Genomic DNA, 27,319 nt, shown 5'->3' on the forward strand with positions numbered 1-27,319 from the left:
TACAGTCATTTTTATATTACTAGAATTTGAGGATTATATTATCTAGCATTTGAGGATTGTTTTGACAATTTGTCCTAAGAGAGATAAAATAGACAGAAGGAATAATCTTTTCAAGAAGAAGCACATTTGTGTGTGTAGGTGTGTGTGTGCATGCATATGTACTTCAACATGCACTAGATACATCATACCCAATCTGAGTGATTCAATAGATCACCTGGTACATAGAAAATGAAGCTAATTTTCAGTTTGCTTCATCTTTTGAAATATGGTAATATGTTATGGTGTCTACAAGCATTGTAGATTGTAACAATGCTTATCTTGCTCGAGTTAATCTTGACAAATCTAGGTCCTAGCCTAGATTTGGCCTTGGAAGGTATTTTATTTGTAGATACTGCTCTGGTTGCTACATAGTTGGTGGCATTGGGTGGAAGTATTTTAAATCTAAGATAGGGGGATCCCTGGGTGGCTCAGCGGTTTAGCGCCTGCCTTCAGCCCAGGGCATAATCCTGGAGTCTCAGAATCGAGTCCCGCATCAGGCTCCCTGCATGGAGCCTGCTTCTCCCTCTGCCTGTGTCTCTGCCTCTCTCTCTGTGTCTCTCATGAATAAATAAATAAAATCTGAAATAAATAAATAAATAAATAAATAAATAAATAAATAAATAAATCTAAGATAGTTCAATGGATAAATAGGAATACATCAGCAATAAGCTTTGAAAATGGCCTCATGAGGAAAAAAAAAAAAAAAAAACAGTAAATACTGAGAGCCTGTTGGTCACAAGGAGGTAGAAGTCCTGGTGTTTGTTTCATTGAGAAGCCCCTTCCAAAAGAATCAACAGTAGCTTCTAAGATGATCAGCAAAGCACTCCAATATGCTATGTGTGAACCTTAGAAAAAGAGTTTTCACACTTACCTTTGCCTGTCCCCTCCTAAAATGAGAGAAGAGTTGGGCCCTGCCCATGACATGGGTTCTCATAATACAGCTCTAAATATCCAGAAGTAGATTCACCAAGAATCAATAACTCTCAGGGCCCTTTGCTTGAAGGACTCTCTTCATAAAAGATCTATCCTTATTTTATATTCAAAAGTTTTTATTTTTTATGTTAAGAAGGGTCCCTCCAAATCGGGTATCCTTCAGGCTCTACAAAATCTGGATCCACTCCCATCTATGTGAGTAAGCATGATAAAGAACATGATGAATTTATGGCCTCACTGTAATATTATGATATATCATTGTGAAAGGTTTCAATCTCTAGCATTCATATAAGCATCATTTTCTGCATTTGCTTATTGGAGTATTTTTAGTAAAAGAATATATTTTCAGTTTACTTGACCAGGGTTCAAAAATTCCTCAGATAGTTTAATTTTCAATTTGGTGTCTGAAGCCATTATTCCTCTCCACCTCTCTTCCCAACCACTTTGCACCATTTCTCCTGCTCATCATACCATGGCAAACAACTTGGCACCTCCTGAAAAGTGTGTCTAATTCACAGATACCCAATAATGGTTATTACAGGATCATATAATATTATACTCTAACTTTGTATTGTATAGCTATGACCAACCTAGAATGACTCTCTTACCCTCCTTTGCAACTCAATCCAGTTATGAATTGATGATTAGTTTTAAATCCTATTCTGGATCCACCAGTCCAGCCTTTAAAGTCTTTCATGTTAAGCATTGGAGGCTCCCAAACTGGTCCCATCTCAGGTATACTTTCTCATAACCAAAAGTTCATGGGAACTAAGCACCTATGAGCCCTCTGCTCCAAAAGGCCTGCACAACAGAAGCAGAAGAACAGTGAAAAAAATCCTAATTAAAGAAAATCACCTCCCAATCATACCAAATTAGTGCTATCCAGAGAGAAACTCAGAGAAAAGAACTGATTATATTCAATATAAGTACCAAAAGCCACTTGCACAGACTTTTCAGCCTAAACGAAGATGGTGGGAGAGTTAGTCTTAAGAATTTTGTTAAAGATTTCTTAAGAATTTTCCTAGAATTAAGTACCCCTTTCAGCTTTAATTATGATTCTGCTACTAGCAAGAATGATAACGTTCAGATAAACTTAACTGCACAAAACATGTAGAAATTAATACAAACTTTTGTGCTGATGACTGACAAATTACAATAAATTTCCCATCTCTTTTTTACATTCCTCATACTGACCTATTCATACTGTCATCTTAGAAAGAACAAATGAAAGGATACCTGCTAACAGGTTTTTGGGCCTTATGAGAATCTTGACTGAGTGAAGGTCTGAGCAGAAGACCTTTTCTGAATATATTCTGAAATATAGACAGATGAATACAGTCAGGGCAAATAATTATTATAAATTGCATTTGAGGGAGAATTGAGGCCCCCTTTCCAGCAGAAATCTTAAAAAAGGTGCAGAGAGCACTGGGAAAGCTGCCAAAGACATGAACCAAAACCCTTTTGAGAGAGTCTCTAAAAGATCAGCATGGTTGAGATGGGGACTCATCTGGTTTTCCATTGAAAAACTCCTGCCACTCACTTAATACCTGTTTCCTGACCATGATAGCCTCAAGGCTTACCACTGTGCCTGGCACATAGCAGGTGTCGTAGTACATGTCTAATAAATGTTGAATCATCAAGTCATCAAAAGTCCTTCAGTTAAATGATAGAAAAAACACTGATGTATTCCATTCAGAGTCTTGCTCTATTTCAGGTTGATGTTGGGCATCGTCTTTTGACCTCTGCCCACTCTTTTATTTATTTATTTGCTTTTCACTTAATTTTTGTGGCTTGGCGTGGTTGTGCACAAAACCTGGAACCTAAGACTATTAGGCCAGTCAAGCAGGAAATTATAGTTTGTTGGCTGACAATGTGCAAGGGTGTCCAGGAGACTAAACATGATATAATAGTACAGGGGGCTTCTAACATGAATTTAATCAACCATGATTCCAGGTGACTTATTATTTTGTTTACAATGTCATAATGCAAAAGTTTTTATGTTGTGTCCTCAATGCTTTTGAGATTTCTCCTATGCATTAGTCTTCGACATGGTTGCTTTCTTTCCCATGTCAGTTAACACCTTTTTAGGAGCTGTAACTGTATGTAGCACAGCCTCTAGTTTAGGTAGCACCACCCTTTTACAGAAGCAGCTGTCATTCCCAGAGTCATATTAATAATTGTAAGAAAACAGCGAATTGAGCAACAGTTGTTAACGTGAACCTAATGATCAGAACTGAATATAGCCAAGATCGGCTTTGGAACAGGAAAGGAAATCATCAGAATAGATGTGATTGTTGAGAACTCCAGAGTACACCTCAACAATCTGCACTTTTAGTAATAACTATTGTTCACCGGGCACAACAATGGTTTTCAACAATGTGGCAATATCGTGTGATGGAAAGCCCTAAGAACACCAGTAAAAAGGATCTGAAGAGTAATTTATTCATGTTAGAAACAGAGTAGTATGTCAGTGTAGGAGGGAGTGGATATAAAGAGAGGTAGGAGGAAAAAAGAATGCTGTGCATTGAGCAAGAATTGCCACTTGGGACTCAAATAGAAGATCCTCACCCAAGGCTTGAGCCAAATAGGTGAGCAAGAGAGCTGGAAATTGCATTTCTTCCCTCCAGCCACTCTGCTCACATGCAGCTGTGCAAATTGTAGTTAATTACAGAAGAAAGAGATGGCTGCCAATACATACTAACAGTGAAGGAGGCTGAGGGCACCTGTCCAAGGAGCCACGTGATGAACCTCCACACCAGGAGGGAGCACTAATGAGAAGATTGTGAGATAGAGCAAAGTGGACTTCCAAGGGACTCACAAATAATTACTGGTGATGATTAAGAGTGAAACCATCAGTGGCAGATAGTGGCATGGGGAAGCCAAAATTCTATCCCTTGGGCTGTCAGATGACAGAGTCTTGTGTAGGAGGAATCAATAAGATTTAAATTATGGAGTCTGAAGGTTTCCAGCATTCTCAACCACTCCTTGGCTATAATTCCAGCCAAGAATTGAGAAGAGAAGTGAGGAAATTCTCTGAACACCTAACATTTTGTTATGTTGTAAGTTAAAGGTGGTGTAACATTGTGGAACTTAGAAGGTCTTTGGATTCAGAACAATGGGTTCAGACCCTGTCTCTTTCACTTGGGCAAGTCACTTAACTTTTTCAAATCTCTATTTCCTAATCTTCGAAATTGGAAGAAGCTGTTATTATAATGGTAAAGTGCCAAGCATCATACCCACATTCATGAAAATTTTAATAATTTGGAAGCCTAGACATACAATCCTCAGACTGTTTTAAGTTTGGGGATTTTTTTTTTTAACATAAAGGTGATTGCTTTGCCCTGGGCCATTCTATTTCGTATCTTCTATCCAGTGATTGCTGTAAGCAGAAGCAAGCACCTGTAAGGCCATCATCTGATTTAGGATATAGTCCAGTGTATCATTATTTTTATCTTATTTTTATTTTTCATCATTATTTTTAAAGACCTATCTAAAAATATATGTATGCAGGTGCCAAGATTTATACACCCAGTTTGGGCTGGGAATGAGTTAAGCCAAAAAGAAACGATTAAACAGAGTTGACTGGCTCCTGCTTGCTTCCTTTCTCCCTCTCTCTATGGGTTTCACAAAAGTGTTTGTTAAATCTAACACTGCCCTGTCTGCCTGTCAGGATTTTCAGTTTGACACAGAAAAACACAAAGACCAAATGGGGCCAAAAATGTTTAAAATGGCCTTCTCTTTGCCACACTCCTTGTGCAAACTGAAATATTACAGAAAACAAGATTTAGTTTTATTTATAATGAAACCTCTTAAAATGTATTTAGGCACAACTGCTTTGACAACCATAGCACTTTGACATTGCAATCAAAATGAGAGCTCTTTTCTTTCTTGAAGTTCTCCAAGACCACTAAGATAACATAGCCAGTTCTCAGCCTGGTACAAGAAGTACACATTCATACCTCTTCAAATATTCATGAGCATGCATTTTAATAGGACTATTCATTTAAAGGGACATCCATATCAGTCTCTTACAAAAGTTACTTAATTGACATTCAAGGATCCTTCCTTGCTTCTTTTATCCATTTCCTTAAGGACAGAAGAGCAAAAAGCACATTGGATTCACCTTCATGAGGACTTGACTGGTTCTACTCTAGCCCTAACAAGAAGCAGTTATGAGTTCTAACATCCAAAGTACCAAGGAAGATCCTTCTCTGCCAGCAGAGAGGATACAGATTTTGGAAGAAAGGAACATAGGGTCAGGGTCACCACAGGCTGGGGATTCTCTTTACAAATACTTTAGTTCCCCCAAAAACCTTTATCAGGGTTTGTCAAGCTCCCTGTAAAGTGGAGGCAGCTCAGAATCCACTGGGGCATTGTGGTTATATGTTTAGATCTCTAGCCTTTCCCTTGAAGATTCTGATTCAAGCAGCCTGGAGATAGGAGATCTATATGTCTAACCAGTATCCCAGGAGATTCTGCGATAGCAGGCTGACAGGAAAGTCCAGATGTTCTGTGAAAGAGCTGCCCTGTCAGATTCAAGTAGAACTTGATTGACTACTATGCCCATTTTACAGAAGATAACACTGAGGTTCAAAGTCACAAAACAAGTAAAGGGCCAAATTGGGTCATGAACCCAAATCTATTACAGTCCAGAGTCCATATTTCACTCTTATTAGGAGTAGTCCCCCCAGCGCAGCAAGTGACTAAGTCTTAACACAGCTCCTCTGCTGTGGCATCTATTACTTTTCAACTCATCAGCTTCCAGCAGCTCTCTGCTGACATATGCTGTCAAAATCTAGTAACCAGGATTGTGAATTCATAAACCTCTCTTTAAACCCATTTGAAGTCTATTGGCCATAGTATAAGGACCTGCAAGTAGATCCAGACCTCTCCTGAAAGTCAAGTTCATGGGGTTTGTGACAACTTTTTTCTGCTATATTCAGGCCACTTTTTCCAGACATGCATAGGATCAAAATTGGATTTCCAGATGATTAAAACTGAAAGAAGTCCAACTGATTGACATATGCAAATGTTTTACCCAGAGATTCCTTATGTCTAGAGCTCTTCACACCAATTATAGCCTTTATTCTTCAAATAAAATTAAAAGCAAAACTTCTCTGGTTGAAGACGGGATAAATATTCTAAAGCCTAAAGTTCAACTCCCTCTTCCACCTTCTCCTCCCCATGACATCCACTGAGGTCCCTCTTACCCACCAAGGAATCTTGGTGATCCACAGAACATAGCTGGAAATTCAAGGTCCTAGGGTCGCCTTCCAGTAATAAAAAAGCAAATGCAAATGAAATGTGTAATATTTTGCCAATAGAGTAACTCATAACAAATCAATTTTTACTTGGTTCCATCGCTAGGAATTAATATGATCTGATAATTGAAGGCATTAGACTTGGACTTAGCAATTCTGCACTCTGTTGTGCATTCCATAGCTGGCATTTTTAGTATCAGGACAAGCCACGGGGCTCACCTGGATGCAATAACATGCTCCTCTTTAAGCCCGACCTTCATGGCTTATTATCCAAGCCAGGAAGCAGCCTGCTGGCTTGTAGAGGAGATACAGGTTGTTTAATTAAACACACATCATGGGTGCTGGCTCTTACGGCTGCCCTGATTTTGTACAGATTCTAGAACTGAAGTTCCAGACCAAGTAAGAACTTAGTGTTTCCCATGAATACTGCTGCTACCACTAGCTCTCTGCTTACTAGTTCTGAAATGATCCAGATTATTAGCCAGCCACAGAGCATTATTTGGTTGCTAAATAACAACTGGTGAAACAAATCCAAATTTTATAGACATTTGCAAAAAAGACATGTGAGTGTGTGAATGAATGAATGAATGTGTCTCTTAATTTTAGAGGTTTCTTTGTACTGTTTGTTCACAGGAATCACAACCAAACAAAATGCATCTAATCTAGGGCAATGATACGATATGGATATAAGGAAGATTTGAGCCAAACAGAACACAAAGTAAAAGCACAGTTCCTGATGGGTGAGAATGACCATATCCTGACCCAGAGAGAAGTACTCATGTTCCCATCAGACTTCTCCAAAAAGACTACAATAAGTATAAAATCACCCACTTCCTGGGCCGGAGAGCCTGCCTAGCCTACCCCAGAGCAATGGTACTTAGGTTTTAATTTTTTATTTATTTTTTTATTTTTAAAGATTTTATTTATTTATTCATGAGAGACACACAAAGAGAGAGGGGCAGAGACACAGGCAGAGGGAGAAGCAGGCTCCATCTCCATGCAGGGAGCCTGATGTGGGACTCGATCCCAGGTCTCCAGGATCACACCCTGGGCCAAGGGCGGCGCTAAACCGCTGAGCCACCCGGGCTGCCCGGTACTTAGGTTTTTAGTTTCTGAAAATAAATTTGATCATACCCAAAAGTAGCAATACACTACCCAACTGCTGTTATTTCTCCTAACATATTTTCTATTTCTTATATGTGATTTAAATAAAAGTCCTGAAAGTAACATGGAAGCATGAAAAGAATATAGCTTTTGGCATCAGATTGCCTTAAGATCTTCAGCAAGTTACTTAAGGTCTCTAGGACTTGGTTTACCTCACTTGCAAATCGAAGATAATGAACACCTATTCAGAGGATTAATGTGGGAATTAAATGAAATGGATATATCCATATATGAGTCAGTTGACAGAAACACCAAGAAAGCATAATTGTTATTAGCAGTATTATTTGAGTAAAGACCAAACAATGGCAAATCCTTTCCCATCTTCCCCAAACTATCTTCTCTCCTCCCCAAGCCCATACTGAAGGAGAATCAAACTTCATTTGTTTAGTGAATATTCTCATTAACTAATAGCCAGACAAGGGATCCCAGTTCATGGTACACATGAATCACTTGGGTTCATTGGTTGGAGGTGGGACCTAAGCATAAGACATTTTGTTTAATATTTATTTATTCATGAGAGACACAGAGAGAGAGGCAGAGACATAGGCAGAGGGAGAAGCAGGCTCTCTACGGGGATCCTGATGCAGGACTTGATCCCAGGACCCCGGGATCATGACCTGTGCTGAAGGCAGACGCTCAACCACTGAGCCACCCAGGTGCCCCTAAGCATAAGATATTATGCTTATATTAACAAGTGCATGAGTATTTCAATATGCATCTGGGTTGAGAACCAATGACTTAAACTATTAAACAGCTTACTATTAGTTTTCTAATAAACTAAACTATTAGTTTTCCTGATTCAAAAATCCCCCCACTCCAATCCATTCTCTAGTGTAGTAAAAGAGTCTCCCCAACAACAATCAGATCTGGCCTCGTAATTCCTACATTTAAAAACCTTAGTTAGCTTCCTTTGGCTGTAGCAAAGATGACGAACATACTTCTTTTATGTACCAATTCCAGTAGGTTGGGGGTGGCTTCCTGAAGCCTTGTGTAGAGAAGGATTCCACGGATTGGCCTGGGCTCAGCCGGAAAAAAATGCCATTCACGGCAGATTGAGGACATCTGTCATGAGGATAGAAAGTGCAGAACTCTGGGATTTGCCATTCCCGATATATGAAATACAGCTAAAACTCTAACATGGCAGAGAAGATCTTACACAGTTTATTTCTCTAGCTGCATTTCCTGCCTGTGCAGCCACAAGCTATATTCACAATCAATTTCTTATTTTTCCCCCCAAGCATGAACCCTTAACTTCTTTACTTTGCTTGCACTATTCCTTTGTTAGGAATGGCCCCATCCTTCTCCCCTCCTCACTTAATCCCCTAATCCTTCTTCAAGATTCAGGCTGAATGTCACCTTTTCTGGAAGAATTCCTATGCATATGCCAGATATAATTAGTCTCTCTCTCCATCTCAATGCTTGTGAAGGAGTTTTTCCCCTATCTTTATAACTGACATTGTCATAATACCATATGGTAAGTTACTCTATGTTTACATATTCAAGTCCCCAAATATATGATGCACATCATTAATGCTCAGTAAATGTTGATGAATGAATAAATGAATGAATGAATGAATGAATGGACTCCTTGGATGCAGATACTATCACTTACTCATCTTTGTTTCCCAATGCCCAGCCAGTAACTGACGCATAGTAGGAATTCAGGAGTCGGCTGAGTGACTGAGTCAGTGTCTACAGGCTCCGCTGCCACCCATATGGCACAGTGATCTGGGCTCATTCTGAGTCACAAATCACAATCTGCCAGAAAACTTCCATCTGGAGAGATCGCTCCCCGCAGCAGCTTTTCCTTTCAGTCTTTAGGCCTGTTTTGTTCCTTATTCAACAGGAAATAATTGAATGCTAGCACTGACTCAAAAATAACTCGGGAAGCTATAAAAATTGTAAAAGGTCTATTAGTAATATTGTGCAGGATGCTTTATGGCAGCCCTGCAGAGCGCCATGCATCTAGTTCCCAGGGTTTCTTTATGCATTTATGTTGCACACGCTCTTCTTATCCAGGTGGTCAAGGCAGCCCACCAGCCCCTCACCACTCTCTCCTGCACAACTCGGAACTGTGGACTGCTCAGTGCAGGAAAACCAATCAGCTGGCTATGTGTGGGATAAAGGGGAAGTGCTCAGGGCACGCTCAGGATGATCCCTGATCAGGTAACATTGTGCGAAGGAAAGGCTACATCCATTCTTTCTCACCCCGTCCCACTTGAAGCATAAGTGTTGTACCCTCTCCACTGAGAGAGTACTGTTGTACTCTTCTCTAAGCATGATAATGCTGAGATGCACAAGGAGTTAAGCTTTCTCGATTCAGTGTGGTTTACTCATTTAAATCGGCATCGCTACAGAGCAGAAACTATTTTAGCTCTATGCATAAGTGGAATATCTAATATAGAATTACATTATAATGAAATATGCATTAATGCAAGCCTCATAAAATGCTTTTCATGTTCTGCAGGCATCCAAAAGTTGGAAATGCCTATAATCTTATTTTACTTGCAGCTCAAATGATGACACATCAGGTTAATATGCTTAATTAAAAGTCACATTTGAAACATTCAAAAGGATAGTTAATTCACTATTGACATTTGCTATAACACAGTTAAGTATTGTGGAGACAAGACAATGGGACCTGTCACTCCTGCTAGGAACAGGACAACAATATTTTATGATTTTTCAGGAAACAGCATGTGCTTGACACCCAAGAAAATGCAACTAACCATGCCCTAAAATATTTGCCATTAATAATAAAGTTTTGCTTAAAGAGACATTGTCGAAATAATATCCAAACTACTTAGCTGTGTACTTGTAAATGAAGATTAATGAGAAAAAGATCGTTCAGGTGCCATTTATTCCACATTTGGGGTTTGATTAGTCGACTGTTGGGCACATTCCTCAGAAATGGCCAAAGGCTGCCTGAAGACTGTCCCTTTCATCTTCTGATAAGCAAGCTGTCCCCATGTTGAATATGAGACTTGAAGCCAACAAAGTCCCTTCCCTGCCACTTGACACTGAATTTTAAATGAAACAACAATGCATATTCCATTTACAAATGGTTGACTTCCCATTTTTTTGACTTCCCATTTATAAAGCTTTATCTTTTTATTCTCCTGCCCTAAAGTCCATGTTGGTTTCAGATGCAGTTGGACAGTCCTTTGCTCATCAGAGCTCTTGTGGATGATTCTGGTTGGTCCATCAGATGGCACACCCCGTTCCTCACTTTACCATCTGTCTCCTCCACCCTGGAGTCAGAGCCTGGCCACATTCTGCTTCCCAGAAATTGCACCTACAGTGGGTTTTTTTTTTTTTTTACAAGTATTGCGAAGGTTCTTTCTTAGGATTTCCTCTTAATTACTCTCCCTCATGTATCCTGGAGAAAAAAAGAATACTACAGAGCAGTCCTGCAGGGAGCACAGGTACAGAAGAGAAGCTGGAGGAAAAGTGAGTGCCTTGGCCCAGGAGGTGCCACCCCCAGGGATCTGGACCTGGACTCCAGACTCCAAGGCCCTGCCAACAATGACTTGGCTGTCCCTGTGGAGGAGGGAAGGGGCCTTCCGAGAGGGGGAAGGGCTGGACACCCCGAAAGATGAATGGAAAGAAAATGGAGCTCCTCCCAGGGGTCAAGAGCATTGGTCAGCTCCAAGAACTGCCAGGCGAGAGGAGCTGCCACTGGGTCAGAGAGGCCACCGAGAGAGAGTGAGCTGGAGGCGCAGGTGTCAGGCATGCCTGCCCTGTTAGTGTGTCGGGTCGGGGTGAGAGCAGCTTCACCTGTATCTTACACACACACACACACACACACACACACACACACACACCAAGAACTTGTTAATGATTTCAAATTTCCTGTCAATAGAGATCTGCAGCCACCAACACAGAGCGGGGTTTCCTTTATAAGTTCTACAAGTTATTTATTGTTCATTTTGGCTATTTTGCTCTTCATGGCTCTACTGAGTTCCCTGTTCTGCCCCTCGAATCAGGTTCTCATCTTTTTTCTTTTTTTACTCACTCATCAAAGTGCTACCACTTCTACCCCAAACACACACATACACACACACACACATGACCTTCAAGGGACAATAAATGATCAGATCTGTAAGGTTGCTCTAAATAGAAAACATTGGTTATACCACAGAATTTACTGTGAGTATTATGGAGCAGTGTGTTGTTTAGGTTATGGCTGCACTGAGGCTCGAACAGCTCCCTGCTCTTAAGCGGTTGGATTCTTAAAAGTCAGCTGTTTGTCTTCCTGATCCTTTCACCACAAATACCACAAGCAGAGGTCAACTTCAGCGGAAAGTTCAGAACCTACATCAGGCAATAAGGTTATATTTTCAAGATTCTTTGACAAGATCTTTAAAAGGTCAAATGTGGTCCTTTAAAGGGTCAAAGTTGATGCAGTATGTGAAACGTGCATGCTTGCAGGCAGGCAAGGAACTGCCTTACCAGAGAGGGAAAAACCCATGTTCTGTTGTAGCAGTCCTTGGGGTCCATAACAAATAGGGTGTTGAGAGAATGGATCAAGATAATCAGGGAAAACAACCCAAATATCCTACAGCAGCTACAGCTAACTTGTGGTTAAAAAAAAAAAGAAAAGAATAAAGAATTAAAAAAAAAAAAAAAGAAAAGAAAAAAAAGAACAGGCGAAGCCCTATGTACAGCATGCAGAAGCAAATTACCTCCAGGTTCAAGAATGATAAAATTACTTCCAGGTGGAGAGTTGGAAGTTCTGATAGGGAGATCACAGGGAGCTGGGATTTGAATGCTATGTTGGGGTTTGAATCAAGGAGATGGAGGAAGGGGAATGTGTCAAACATAACCAGGGGCATCTAGACTCCATCCAGTGTTACATCAGCCTCCCATTAAGATGGCAGGAGAATTTCTTCTGTTTCTTTATGGTTCACTGTTGTAGTGTTTTCAGGCTGTTCAGAATAGTTCAGCAGAACAATCTTCAATACCATCAAAGATCTTAAGACTGAAGGGATTATAAACTACTCTGTATGTTTTTAATTACTAGACTTTTCAGGGAAGTTTTTGTTTTACAGAATTTTAAGCAGAAAGTACAAAGTTCCCACATACTTTATCTCTCTCTGCACAAAGTTTCAAAGTTAATGTTTATTAACATTTTGCATTAGTATAGTACATTTGCTATGACTGATGAGCCAATATGGGTACATTAACTAAAGACTATAGTTTACATAAGGTTTACTAAAGTCCATAATCAACATTAGGTACATGTTGTACATTCTACAAGATTAGAACAATGTATAATGACATGTATCCACCAGTTACAGCACCATATGTAATAGTTTTTTTTTTTTAATATTTATTTATTTATTTGTGATAGATAGAGAGAGAGAGAGAGAGAGGCAGAGGAGGAGGGAGAAGCAGGCTCCAAGCACCGGGAGCCCGACGCGGGACTCGATCCCGGGACTCCAGGATCGCTCCCTGGACCAAAGGCAGGCGCCAAACCGCTGAGCCACCCAGGGATCCCCAATAGTTTATTTTTTTAATGAAAGCTTAGATTCTGATTTCCTGATATCTATTCTTGATTAAAATCCATGGAGGCAGGGAAACCAGTACTTGTACATGCAGCAGAAATATTCAAATAGAGAAACTCACCTTGTTGACGTGCATTCTGACAGGAAGAGTGGAGCCTCTCAGAATCTCTCTTAGTAAGAAGAGCTTATCCAGGTTTGCAACTTTTAGTGGAACATTAAAGGTGGGGATTGGACTAGTTAGTGTTCAAAGAGTTTAGAACAAATTTGGCGTGATTAGCCCTGCTCCTCACAAAAGTTACTACGTGTACTCGATTTTCATTCAATAACCTAGAAAATCTAGTTACTTGGGATGCCTGGGTGGCTCAGGGGCTGGGTGTCTGTCTTTGGCTCAGGATGTGATCCTGGGGTTCTAGGATCAAGCCCCGCATCGGGCCCCCTGCAGGGAGCCTGCTTCTCCTTCTGCCTATGTCTCTGCCTCTCTCTGTCTCTCATGAATAAATAAATAAAATCTTTAAAAAAAAATAAAAAGAAAGAAAGAAAAGAAAATCTAGTTACTACCACATTTCAGAAAGTGTGGGAATACCAAAGGTTTGGGGTCAGAATATCCTGTTCATTCTGTGTTACAACCAGAGTATATCCCCGAGCACATTGAACAGGAAAGATATTAGATGATATTTCTATATCTCAAGTAGCTGGCCATAGATGGAAGACATCTGTAGTAGAACTAAGAATAGTGAAGGGGAGATGGGGCAAAGCAGGGGCCCAGAGGAAAATACTTCTAAGTTCAAATGATAGGAAACAAGAAAAGCCTCAGGGCACAAAGAAATAGAATCAATCTACTAGCAGTAATAAGAGGAGATGGAAAAAATAAAACAGACAAAAGCTATGTCTTCTTTTCCTCTTGAATTAAAACTCGTATTTGTTCCACATGGCACCATTATACTAAGGGACTTCTTTTTGTGCTGTCTAATCTAGTGTCTAAATTGGCTTTTCTCCCCCACATTTTAAGAGGCAAGTTCCTTACTGTTTATTCACCCCATTTAACTACCATCCTCCAAGTCTACTTTTATGGATTTCTTTTTCTTTAATTGTGGGAGGCAGTGATTTTAAGAGAGGAAGTTTAGCGCTCATTTGGACTTATTGTCTGCCATTTTTGGAGAATTTAAACTTCCTTCTTCTTTCTGCCCTGTCTGAAAGAGCCTCTGTAAGTGAGTTCTAGTTGAAATTCTAGAGGACTATGTTTCCAGCTCCCCACTGTACTCTCAGAATACTTGCAAGGACCATTTCCGAGCTTTTCCAACTGGAATTATCCTAAGACTTATTTCTGAATGTGTGTCTGCTGACAGATTCAAGAAGATCATTACTGCTGAGGGAAAAAAAAATTATTTTACCACAAGATAGATGAGTGCCTCTGTCATCACTTGTACGAACTATGAGCACAAAGCAAGAGAAAATGGGTCCCCAAAGGAGAGACACGTGACCATTGATTTTAAGTGCACAAAGATATAACACCTCATTGACTAATCTCAAACTTAACATGTTTAAAACTGAATTCTTGAGTCCTCCCTGCCCCCACCCAGTCCTTCCTATCTTTGTAATTGGGACCACCATCTATGTGGTTGCTCAGGTCAGAAACCTGGGAGTCGCTCTTGATTTTTCATTTCTCTCACTCTACTCCCACACCAAAGGCATGAAAGTCCTGCGAGGCTCTTGCAGACGACATCTCAAAGCATCATGATTCCTTGCATCTAGGCACCCTTCTCTCTGGCCTGCACTAATGTAACAGCCTTTTAACTGCCCTTCCGGAGATGCCATACTCACTTTCCTATAATTCACCACAGCACAACAGGAGTGATCTGTACAAAAATAAGTTAGATCACATTATTCCCCTGCTTAAAACCATTTGATGGATGCCTACTTCACTTAGAATAAAATATACACTCTTAGCCTGCACAATCTCTCCTCCTTATCGGCTTTCTCTTGGACCTTCCTCCTCAGTCATTCTCTCCTTTGCCACACTTTTGACACACAGCTGCCTTTCTGTTTCATAGATAAACACAGTGTTTCCCCTGCCTTCTCACATGCTGTTCCTTTCACCTGGAACCCTCTTCTTTCTACTTTTCAAGAGGCTGGCTCTTTCTCATTTTCAGTTTTGGAAAGCCCTTCCCTGACTACCTTCTCTAATGTAGCACTACTTAGACCTAGAGAGAGAGATGGAAATTGCAAAGGAGAGACCCATGAGTAGGGAGGGGAAAGCAGAGTCCTGAGAAGTCAGGTAGAAGAGGGTATAGAGAAGAGTGGCCAGTGTGCCAGTGGGGCTGAGGCACACAGAGAGGGGTTGGCACCACAGAAGTCATTGGTTGACCTTGACAAAATCATTGGAGTGGCAGGAGCAAAAGCTAGTGAGGGTAGATTGAAGAGTGAATAAAAATGAGGAAGTGAAGACAAATATAAATTAACTTTTTGAGTGAGCTCTAAAAGGAAGGAAAGAGATGGGGCAAAATGTGAAGAGAAGTTAAATATGGTAGATACTAGATCTTGTTTGCATGTAGCTGATAGAAATGATTCAGTAGGAAGGGAGACAGCAGTGACAAAGAGCTAGAATAAAAAGGAATTCCCTGCAAATGTGTCAGAGGATGGAATCCAGATCCCATGAAGAGATACTGGCTTTGCGGGGGAGGGGGTGTCAAACCCATGGAAGAAAGAGTAGAGTGTGTAGCCCAGATGGGTAGGAACATGATGGTTGGAAGATGATGTGGTTCCCATCTGATGACTCCCCTTTATTTACAACAGAGGATGCAGTGAGGTCATCCCCTGATTACAAGGGTAGAGCAGGACTAGAGGAAAGAAAAGCAGGCCATTTCAGGAGGGAAAACAGGTCCTCTTAAAAAAAAAAAACAAAAAAAACCCACAGTAGATTATCTAACAGAGCTGAGGACTCAGTTAAGGTTTGTTACCACGACTCAGTTGAACAATTTTCTCCAATGCTGCCCAGAAAAGGGATCATTCTTGCTTTGCTTCCAGCATATGGCTCCATTTGTAAGACACATACACCTTGAGGTATGTGTCCAAAAAAAGTCCTTTTACTTGCCAGAAAATGTATCCCCGTTTAAGTGCTAACGTTAGGTAGCTTCAGAAATGCCTAAGGACTAGAAGCTTTCCATGAAATGGAGCCCAAACATTGTACAGGTACCTGGGAATAAGGGATAGCCAGCAAGAGCTGACAGATGAAATGCATGTAGGGAGGAATTTCTTCTTTTTTATCCCATTACATCCAAAGTATTCACTTCTCTAATAATTGGGTCCAGAGATAGTCAAAATCGCCTTTCCCTGCACATCCAAGATTTATATTTTTTTCTTTCCATTATTACTAACAACTTTTTATTGAATTTTTTGTGAATTTCCACATACAAACCGCTTATATAAAGGACTCACAGAGCAGTTGCATGCATGAAGAGAAAAACCAATATCAAATGGTATCAGGGCTTCAATCATAAGAAAACACATTCAACCTTCTTAAAGAAATGCTTTAAACCAGAATGCATTATGATGCCTAAGGACTGATTGAAGGCATGTGTGTACATTCCAGAACATGCCTGAGTGATGGCTGTTATGACCCTCTGTTTGTTTGCCCTGAGCTGATCCCATAGACAAAGACCAGGTCCAAACAATTCACTCTAAACACCAATAGATCTTCTGTAGCTCCCCTTTGGGCACTGCTGCTGATAGTACTAACTGGCATTTGGCTGTGGGCTTCCAAAGATTTGAAAACTCCACAGAGCCCAATGGGATGTCTTCTGGAACTGGCCAAGGCCTTCCAGGAATGTCTGTGCTACTCAGTTGCTCCTGCCCATAGGCATCTTCACCCTTAACAAGTTAAGGAAGACTTTTATACTGATTTGCACGTGTGACATGTAAAGGAGGTTCCAGCCTTGGGAGCCTGCAGTCCGAGACAGAAGGACAGAAGGACAAACAAGCTGACTCTGCCAGAGGAAAACTCGACCGGACAATAAATTCCATCTGAACTGAGGCCAAAGACAAAGTTTTGGATTATAGAGGATGAAGAAATGAGAGACATGGTTGACTAGGTTCTACAGATCTGTTAACAGATACTTATACCAATACCAGTATTTGAGGTACTTCCTGGGGCTCAAAGCTTTCATTACGTAAGCACCCATGCTGGGTATTTTACACGTATTTTCCCATTTGAACCTTGCACAAACTGTATCTTATCAGTGAAGAGAATCTGGAGTTAAGGCAGGTTCACTGACATGGTGATATGGTGGTGAGGAAAATTCAACCAGACCCAACAGAGAGTAGGCTCAGAACTGTTCTCACCATTGTGGAAAAAGGAGTATTGGAGGCTTGCTTTTTATTTATTTATTTATTTATTTATTTATTTATTTATTTATTTATTTGACTGGTCAGTGAAAAGAGATAGAAATACATTTTAAAAAAAGAAAGAAAATACCAAGTCTCCTATTATCTGACCAGCCAGAGTAAAAGATCTGGGGAATTTTTGCTTATTTTCCAAAAGTTTCTGATGAAGGAGGTGACATTATTTTAAGATGAAGTTGACAGTCGTGTATGAGGTGGGAAAAGCAGCCTCTCAGAGGTTGCCATGAAATCTTCATGTGGACTAATGGAGATGCAGTTACATTTATTAAGCCCCAACACTGGACCAGCATAGCCCTGGTCTTTATAGTGATGCTGTCCTCACTCAACCCTAGTATGCGGGTATTGCTTCCAAATGGAAGGAGGAACCCACCCAATGAAGATCACACACTAGTAAAAGGAAGGTCCATGAATGCGACTAAAGCCCAGGTTGGTGGACCTGCATGGTGCTTTCCCAATGAGCTGTATTGTTGGAGTTTCAATCCCAAGGAGGCTGTGAGGATGGAGAGGAAGATTTAGACCAGGCTCACATGTTGCCTAGGGAGCACTGCAGTGACTCTATGATGCTCCCACACTTGTTTCTAGGTCTTGTACCTAGGTCTTGTTCAAATAAGGCTCATGCTGTTCTCCTGCCCTCATCTCTGCCCCCTCTCAGGAGTGTAGGAGTTTTAAGCTGAGCAAAGGAGAGAGGTGAGGATAACAACAAAGAGCAGTAAAGGGAAGTAACTTCCACCTGGATTATAACCTCCACCAGCAAGAGCAGACTGATAAATATAATGCAGAGAAAAAGGGATACATTGGAACCAAGTATATAAGACCAATTAAATAATTAGAAAATTAGGTAGCCATTTTCTTAGGCTGACAAACTGAAGACTGACGTAAGCCAACTTTAAGAATCCATTTTTAAAATGTCAGTATCCTCAAGGTGTATGTGTCTTAAAAATGGACCATGTGCTGGAAACAAAGCAAATATAACCATCTTTTATGATCACAATTGTGTGACAAACATGCCAGAAACTCTGGTCTAGTAGACTTCTTTTTTCTTTTAATCTGTAAGTATCTTATTTTGTCCTAAGAAATACCTTAAAAGTAGCCCTTGGCATTTCTGACTTGAAGACACAAAAAAAGAAAGGCCTAGATCCACTGAGGAAGAACTAGTTCACAGGCAAAAAGAGGTACAGGTCCTACCTCCTCTTTTCCTGGTTGTATTAGTCAGGGATCTTCAGAGATACAGAATAAATAGGAGCTATGTATAAAAAGATTTATTTTAAGGAATTGACTCACATGGAGGCTGAGAAGTCTCAAAATCCTCTGTCCAGCAAGCTGGAGACCCAGGAGAGCTGATGGTATAATTTCTAGTCTGAAGGCCAGCAGGATCAAGACCCAGGAAAAGCCAGTGTTTCAGTTCAAGTCCAAAGTCACAGAAAGGCCAGCTCAAAGGCAGTCAGGTAAGAGGAATTCTGTCTTATTTCTGGGAAGTTCAGCTTTTTTTTTTTTTGTCCTATTCAGGCTTTCAGCTGATTGGGTAGAGCCCATGCACATTGGGTAGGGCATACTGTTTTACTCATTTTGCATATTCAAATGTTTACATCATCCAGAAATACACTCACAGACATATATCCAAAATAATGCTTGATGAGCTCTCTGAGCACCTTATAGCCCAGTCAAGTTGACACATAAAATTAACCATCACAATGGTCAACTATGTAAATTAAGGAAAAACAAATGGATGAGGTCAACCAAAAGGTCAGGTCTACTCTCTTCCCAAAACCTGGGCAGTCAGTAGAGAAGTCAGTGGAAGTCAATGGAAGAGTCAAGTGGCTTTTTGACAAGCTGAGATGAGGGAGATGATCTACCTACGGCAGAGCATAGGTTCCTGATGTGGAATCCAGGAACAAAAGGCACCATCAAGATGTTGTATGGAGGTTCACCTGTATGGGGAGAGACTCTGTAACATCAGCAGACTCTCCAAGGATCTGTCACCTAAACAAGTCCAAGAATCACTGCTTCGAGTGAGTAGAGTCTTCTTAAGGAGCTAAAATTCAGAATCAAGAACCACTGACATTCCAAAAATATTTGAATTTGTAAATATTCCTTAGTTACGAGAAGGAATATACTTCAGAACAATGTAGGTACTATTCTGACTGGCTCTTTGGACATTAGGGATTAAAATTAATGTAAAAGGCAATGTCCTAAAACATACCTGACCTACAGACCACAGTGCCTCCGGCAGACCCCTTGGTCTCTCTGGAAGCAGAGATATGGAACACACAGAGTAAGAATTTGAAGCTCCAGAATGAAGGGCAGCCAAAGAATAAACAGCTGGACGTGCCAAGTGAAGCTAATCATGGGAGAAACACTTTCTGGAATGTGAAGGATTTTGGGGGGCCATATTCGAGGACCAGACAGACCAGCCAGGATCACAGGGCTCCTTGGCACAAAGAGAAGTCCTCCATAGGTTACACCCACTCCCCTCTCTTCCTATCCTTACCTGTTACCCCTCTGACAAATCTGCTATGATTAAAAACGTCCTGCTTTGCTCTTCAGTGGAAGCCGTAAGTAAGCTAAACTTCGAAGCAAGGGTGAGGAGGCTTCTCATCTCATTTCCCAAAGGTGTCCGGTTGATCTATAATAACGTTCACATATTAGTTTCCTAGAGTTGTAACAAAGTACCACAACCTGGGTGACTTAAAACGACAGAACTTTATTCTTTCACAGCTTTGAAGGCCAGGTATTTGAAATCAAAGCATCAGTGGGGTCATGCTCCCTCGGGAGGCTCCAGGGAAGAAAGCTTCCTTGCCTCTTCTAGCTTCTGGTGGTTGCTATCAGGTAATCCTTGGCATTTTTTGGCTTGTGGATACTTCACGCCAATCTCTGCCGTTGCCTTCATATCATCTTTCTCCTGTTTGTCTGTGTCTCTGTACAAATTTCCCTCTTCTTATAGACACACCCGTCATTGGACTTAAGGCCCACCCTAATCCTGTCTGACCTCATGGTAACTTGATTACATCTTCAAAGAACCTATTTCCAGATGAGGTCACAGTCACAAGTACCAGGGGTTAGAACTTGAATGTATCTTTCTGGGGGACACGATTCAACAATTCCAGTACAGAAACTTCCTCTTCTAAATAGGTGTTTGTTGTCATCGGAGTGGTAGTGTAGAGAGGATGGGCAGTCATTCAAGCAATATTCATTAACTACTCAATGAATTAATAAATATTAATAACTACTACTATTCAATAGCTACTCTGCACCAGGCCAGATAAGATGCCTGGCCTCATGGAGTGCACCGTGGAGTGAAGAGAAGCAGAGTAGGAACAAGTAAACAGGAAAATAACTTCAGAGAGTGGCAAGAAGGGTCATCCCAGCCATGCCAGCGTGGCCATCCAGGTGGCAGAGAACTAAGTGGATCTCCAATGGGCAAATAGCTTGTGTGTATAGGACACGCTGTGGCAAAGATCTTGAAGCAGTGGACACTGGTGACAGCACCAGCCATACAATATGCCAGGAAAGCAAAGGGATAGCCAAGGACTAGTGACCCACTTCAGAGTCAGGAAAACAGAAACACAAAAAGGAAAGGCATTTACCCATAGTCCCTCTAGGCCTGCACTCCGCCTGCTACCTTTTTGCCCTGATAATCTTGCAGATGTTTCTAGCAAGGTTTTAAATTTCAATTTCAGCAGAAATCCTTAGTGGCTTGTCATCGTTGCCACTTAGCTTTCTCCCCAGTATGTCTATCCTTTAGGAATTTGTGACTTGCAACAGACTGCAAATGTCAGCTGGGGGGAAAGACAAATGATAATAATACACTGGGAGTTGTAGCCTCTTTGCTAATTCACAGAAGCTGCTTCCAGAAAAACATTGCCTGCTAATTAAACAAACCCCTTTCTTCTGACAGATAAAAACATGGGGAAAGATCTTATCCCATCAGATGGAGAGCAGCCACTGCCCTGTGAGATGGCCTCTCTTTCTAAGGGAATTGACTTCTCAGGAACAGCAGTATAAAGCTTTTACAGTAGGTAGAGCTGTGATCTTCAAAGTACTTGGCAAACATGGACTAATTAATCTCCCCACAACCTGTGGATAGGTATCATTCATTAGCTACTGTTTGCAGGTGGGAAACATGAGCCAACAGCCAAAGTGCTTTTGACAAGGTCAAAAAGGGAACGTACGGGCAGCCCGGGTGGCTCAGCGGTTTCGTGCCACCTTCAGCCCAGGGCCTGATCCTGGGGGCCCGGGATCAATCCCACATTGGGCTCCCAGCATGGACCCTGCTTCTCCCTCTGCCTGTGTCTCTGCCTCTCTCTCTCTTTCTCTCTCTTTGTGTGTCTCTCATGAATAAATAAATAAACCCCCCCCTTTTTTTTTTTTTAAAGGGAACTCATGGGACACCCAGGCTGCCCAGGGCCCACCCTGGGGACCATAGCCTCTTTTGCATTCATTCTCAAACTGCTTTTAAAACTACATCTCGTCTTCTCCAACACTTCACGTACCAGGGACTTGGGCTCCAGCATGCCTAGCCATTGACCAGGTCTGCAGTGAGTGAGCTCCCATTTTATTAGGTACCATTTCAAGAGCACCAATTTATGGCAATTTCCATTATCTTTACATACTGGGCATTTTATTTTAGTTTGACAATTATTATAAGAAATCAAAGTTATTTATTGTAGGAAACTGAGGTCAAGATAAGAGACCTTGCCAGAGCCCAGAACAAGTGACATACAAAGCCAGAAGACAACCGAAAACCAGCCTTACTCTACCAACTCCTTTATTCAGTGCCACCACAATCTGTACCTTCTCTGCCACCTTCCCATTTCCCTCTCCATCTCGCTGGTCTCTCTCTAGCAAGGCTAAGCTCAAGTGTCTCTCTACCAAGAAGGCCTCTGTTCATGTTAGCATCTCCCATCACCTCTAACCCCCTTTGTCCTGCCTCTATCCCATGTGACTAGTTTCAAGAATCCTGGCAACAGCTACGCTTGAGTAGGTGGGATGTCTTATACCTTATCCTCAGGCAGGCAACATAACTGGGCATTACAGGCTGAGTAAGGACAGGAATGATAACTGAGGTGCCACCCCACGTCAGAGAGAACTGGTGGGGACTCCGGCAAGTCCAGAGTTGATACCCCGTAAAGAGCGGCCGCTTGTGACAGAGGGTTGTTTTGTTTGATTTGATCTAATGCATCCTTCTAGACAGTTGACTCTTACATTTACTGGCTAATTGTAAGGTTTGTGTGTCGTTACAAATCCTGCTTGAGTGCATTGTGTATTCTGAATGAGCAAAGCACTTTTCCTCTCCATGTTTGTTTTCTCATGAGAAAAATGCACCTAATAACATTTCTCTCATATTTACTTCACAGGGTTAATTGAATGTTACTTTGAGTTCCTCAAAGAAATAACACAAAATTGCTTGCTTATCTTATTCTAAAAATTGCAGTAATGACAGCTTCTTCCTAATACAGTTTTAATTTATTTCTCATCTTCCCTTTGAGAAAAATCCAGTCTTGATTTGTTGGAAAAAAGGGTAAAATGCATTTGGGAGTATTTATCAGTCAATGGTGAAACAACCTCAGGTGTAGTTTTTAAAAGTAGATTGAGAAAAAGTTAAAAAAAAAAAAAAAAGCACAGGCGACTATATATCAACATCAGCCCTACAAATCCCTTTGGGTGGCAAAGGCCTACAAAGAGATTGGGATGGAGAGAGAAGGAAGAAAATGGAGCATAGGACATTTCAAATCTCTAGAAATAAATAATAAATTTTGTACACACTGCTTTCTTTAAGAGAAAGAAAATAGATGTCTATTTTCTCCAGTGCCCAGAGTGTTATATCTTGGAAAAAAAAAAAACTGGTGGGAAGTGTGGTTCACTGAATCTCATCTATCAACCCTCCGAAAGACCTCACACCCTCCTGCTGGTGTGGGAATCAGGAGGATTTTGACTAAGAGAGTCTTTTAATCTGGGTAACATGGAGACATCCAATCCGAGAGAAAAGCAAAAGGCAAATGGGGTAGGACTTCTCCCAGGCATGGACTCAGGAAGAGCCTTGCTAAGTTCTACATGGGCAGCAAGCTCCTCAGGCGGGAGCCTGGCCCTGAGAAGGCCTGGCAAGGCTCACCATGTTCTCATTTCCCTGCGAGCCTGATGCCTGGCTGGCCAGAGGGAGCAGGCAAGCTCCTGCCTCATTTCTTTTCTCCTTCAGAAGCAGATAATTAGTGACTTTAATTACTGAGGGGTCTGCAGTAGGTTGGTTATTTGAGGGGAGATCGTTTGTTTTTCTCTTAGAAGACATCTGCAGGAGAGATTTATCTGTGTTAATAAGAGTGGTTAACACATATTGAGTGTTGGCTCTCTTCTGGGCCCTGTTTCTAACACTTTACAATTATGAATTTATTTCGTCCTCACGACAACCCTAGGGTCAGAGCTAAGATTGAATCCTGTGCCCCTCACTTAGTATTTGGGTGATACTATACCCATGCAAGCTACTGGACCTCTCTAAGCCTCAGCTTGCTCATCTTTGAAATGGGAATAAAGACAGTTCCTTCCTGGGAGGTGTGTTGTGAGAATTATGTGACGTAACACTTGCAAACGGTTTTAAGTGCTCAACACGAATTTTCTCTCAATATTGTCTATATCCTTCTTGACTGCCTCCCTGGTATGTCCATTCTATCCTGCTGATTCTGGCAGAGCTGGCTTTCCCCTTTGTTCTATTTTTAATCCTTGTCAGATAGGTTCTTATCCAATGTCCAGAATGCATTATTTCCTATTTATAAGCCTGATATAGGGTCAACCAGATATTTTCTTTCCTTCCTTCCTTCTTTCTTTCTTCTGTTTTTTTTGTTTTGTTTTGTTTTGAAAAAGAAATCGGTTTTATTCCTCTTGGCACAGAGCAATATATGAAGGTGGCTATCTCTTGGCTCCATATATCTCTAACACAAAAATGCCCCCTCAGATAGGCCCACTTATTTGCCCTACTTCAGTCTTGGAGAACTGGCAGTTAGTCGGTGGGGCAGAAGGCTTAAGTCTCAGGAAGGTTTTTTTGAGACGTTTTGTGGGAAATTTTGGATCAAGGGGAAAGATTAGACCCAAGAGTGGGTTGCTCATTCCTCTGTATTCTGAAGGGAAATCCAGATCCCACAGGTTTTCAGAAACAAGGCACCTCTCTAAGTGACCTAAGGAAAGAAAGAACCCAGACCTGACACCTGGGTATAAGGCTGAGGCAGAGCGAAGACAGGGTTAATAGGCAGAGATTGCAGGAGGCAGAGGAGTGAAACCAAGTACTTTCTTAACAGCCTGCAGTACCAACGTCCGTGCAGTCCTAAAGGCACATCTCAGAGGCACTCACTGCATGGAACGTTGTCTGCTTGGCACTTTGCTGCAGACCAGCTCTTAAGAGAAGAAGCTCTGCAATATAGGAGAGGTCCTTTTGCCACCGAGTTTGGTAATAACTGCTTTCCCATATACTCCCAGAGATTCCTATCTAGCCCCTCTAGGAGCACTGAACACAGGGACAAAAGGTGCCTGTTTACTTTTTGTCTCCCACACTAGAATAGGAACAAGTTTGAGGGCAAAGATTATGTCATAGTTAGGTTTATATCCCCGTTGGCTAATAAGCTCCTTGACATGTAGCAATTGCACATCATACAAGTTGGGTAATCAATACAATAAAATATGTGGCCTTTGTCCACATGGCCCACTTGTGAGTGGCAAGTGGTTTTCGACGATGAAGATGAAGGGGAATGTTTACCCCGGTGTAATTTCAGCAATGCCTCATTTCTTCCTCGTAGCTTAGCTTCAAACCTTCCAACTCCCTAAACCCAACATCCCTCAATTTTGACTTCCTAAGCCAAGAATAATCCAACCTTGATTACTCAGAAACTCAGAGTCATATCCTAGAACCCTCTAGATATAGCTTTGGGCATGGGGACAACTCAGTGTCATCTTCCCTCTCTGCCTCTTGATTTCTTTTCACCAGCCAAAGACTCTTCCTGGCTGCCATTTGGAGGTCTTTTCTCTCTATCTGGATTCAAGACAGTCTTTTCCAGTGCCTTCCACAGCACAGGGCCAAGGGATCATGTTCACTCTACCAGTACACAATTAATACACGTTTTAGCATTCCCCAGGGAAGCATTAAACACTCAGTTTATTTTAACTCTGCCCAAGTGGGAATTCTTCCAATTAAAGAAGATAATGTAAAAACCTAAAATTGGTATAGACAATAAGTAGGTGTCATCAAGTCTCCTTGACCAAAGGCCAGGCAATCCCCTGGGTCTTTTCTATCTTATGGGTCTTGCACCATGATTCTTACACATGGTTTTAAACAAAACCAGGTAGGAAAGTGACTAACTACCGTCTTTCAAGTCTTGTCAGGGATGACATGGATGTTTGGCTAGGGCCAGCCATGTATTTACTCTGTGTGCTAAGCAGCACTGGAAAGAGAATGGACCACTAAGTTTGTTTTGTGCCATGTAGCAATCCATCAACTCTTGAAACACAAAGATGCTTTATAGAGCTGAACAGAACAGAATCTTCCCAGATGGAGTGTGTTGCTGCTAGAAGCTCTCACCACCCATCAGCCCTGTCAGGATGAGCCAACTCTATCTTTGCAAAGATCTAATTTTAGAGAGATCAGAGCTTGGTAATATGTGCCCGGTATAATGGGAATAAAATGTGACTTCCATTAGTTAGATGACCAGAAGATGTACTATAACTCGTCTTTGCTGAGGCCTATAGCTGACGCATTTTAAATTTAATTTATTCTCAAAAATTGATTTTCTTTATTTGATTTGCCTCCTCTTCCAGACTTTCTACTAAGACTGCTCATTGTTTGGTCATTAATAACCACAGGACTCTCTGAAATTTCCTTGAGTATCATACCTTGGGGTTATTTGTTTCTGTGAATTAAATTCTTAATTCTCTAATGAGAACATTTGGGAAAACCAAACAGTATTTTATATGTAACTTTCCAGGTGCTAAAAGGTTAATGGAAATAGCATTGCCCACCAGCCTATCAGCTATTCACTTTTGAGTGTCGTGATCGACCAATTCCGAGAGTCCCAAGGGCTGCTCTGAGGTTAATCTCCAAGAATGTGGCTCTTTCCCCAAACAGAGGAAAGCTAGCCTGGCCACCTCAGTCTTAGGTGACATTTTACTTCCAGCTTTGCAGACAGTGCTGGGGCATTTGCTCGAGGCCAGTTAAAATTAGTGACAAGCAGCCAGCAGGAAAGAATTGGGATGCATTTCATCTCTGTGATGTAGGGGACCGTAGCTTCCAGGAGCTCTGGCCAAAGGGGAAAAGCAGGACTAAGGGAGATCTTTTTGGTCTTCAGCTGGAGAAATTCTTCCCTTCGACCAGTTTAGAATGATTTAGAATGATTCGTTTCCATGGAGTTTTGTTTTAAATTCTGAGTTCATTTGTAGTGATACTTGCTAATCAATTTTAAGTGGAAACAGCTGCTGTGTGTCACTCACACAGTGCCCCCCTTCAAACCCCGGAAAACTATAATTCAAACCAGTCTCTCCCCACCCCCAGCCCTCCTCATAATGCTCATTCATATGGTTCTGTGTGCCAGGTTCCTTATGTCTATTCCCTGGGGTCAGCCCCAATGTGGGGACAGGTCAGAGGGAGAAGTCCAGAACAACGTGAGGAGAGGCTGGTGAGCAGTGGGAGCGTGGGATCCCGACATCTCATGTGCTAGAGCAGTTCATGATCTGAGCAGCAAGAGTGAGAAGGGTGATCTACATGGGGTAGTCCTGTTTCTCCCCCCCATTGTCCAATACGTACTAGTAAAAAATTACTACATGTTAGCAAACTCCGCTGCCTGCTAAGGATGGAAATGAGAAGATGCAGATCCTGTTCTCAAGAAGCTCACAGTCCAGGGGTGAAACAGAGGTTTCGAAAGTCATAATTGAGGGAGTTAAGTACTATGATGGAGGTGGGCACAAGGACAAGGTCACTGAATTCCCTCTCCACCCCGCCTATGCACACCCTCATTCTTGGTCCCACAAAGAGGCAGGTCCTGGCAG

General features: G+C 41.5%; 1 protein-coding gene across 10 annotated transcripts in view; it reads left to right on the forward strand.

The window, feature by feature from the left end:
* Positions 1-27,319, forward strand: part of SLC9A9 (solute carrier family 9 member A9) — a 654,903-nt gene that overhangs the window by 578,536 nt on the left and 49,048 nt on the right. The window lies entirely within an intron of this gene.

Source organism: Canis aureus, chromosome 22 (assembly GCF_053574225.1).
Source record: "Canis aureus isolate CA01 chromosome 22, VMU_Caureus_v.1.0, whole genome shotgun sequence".
Lineage (NCBI taxonomy): Eukaryota > Metazoa > Chordata > Mammalia > Carnivora > Canidae > Canis > Canis aureus.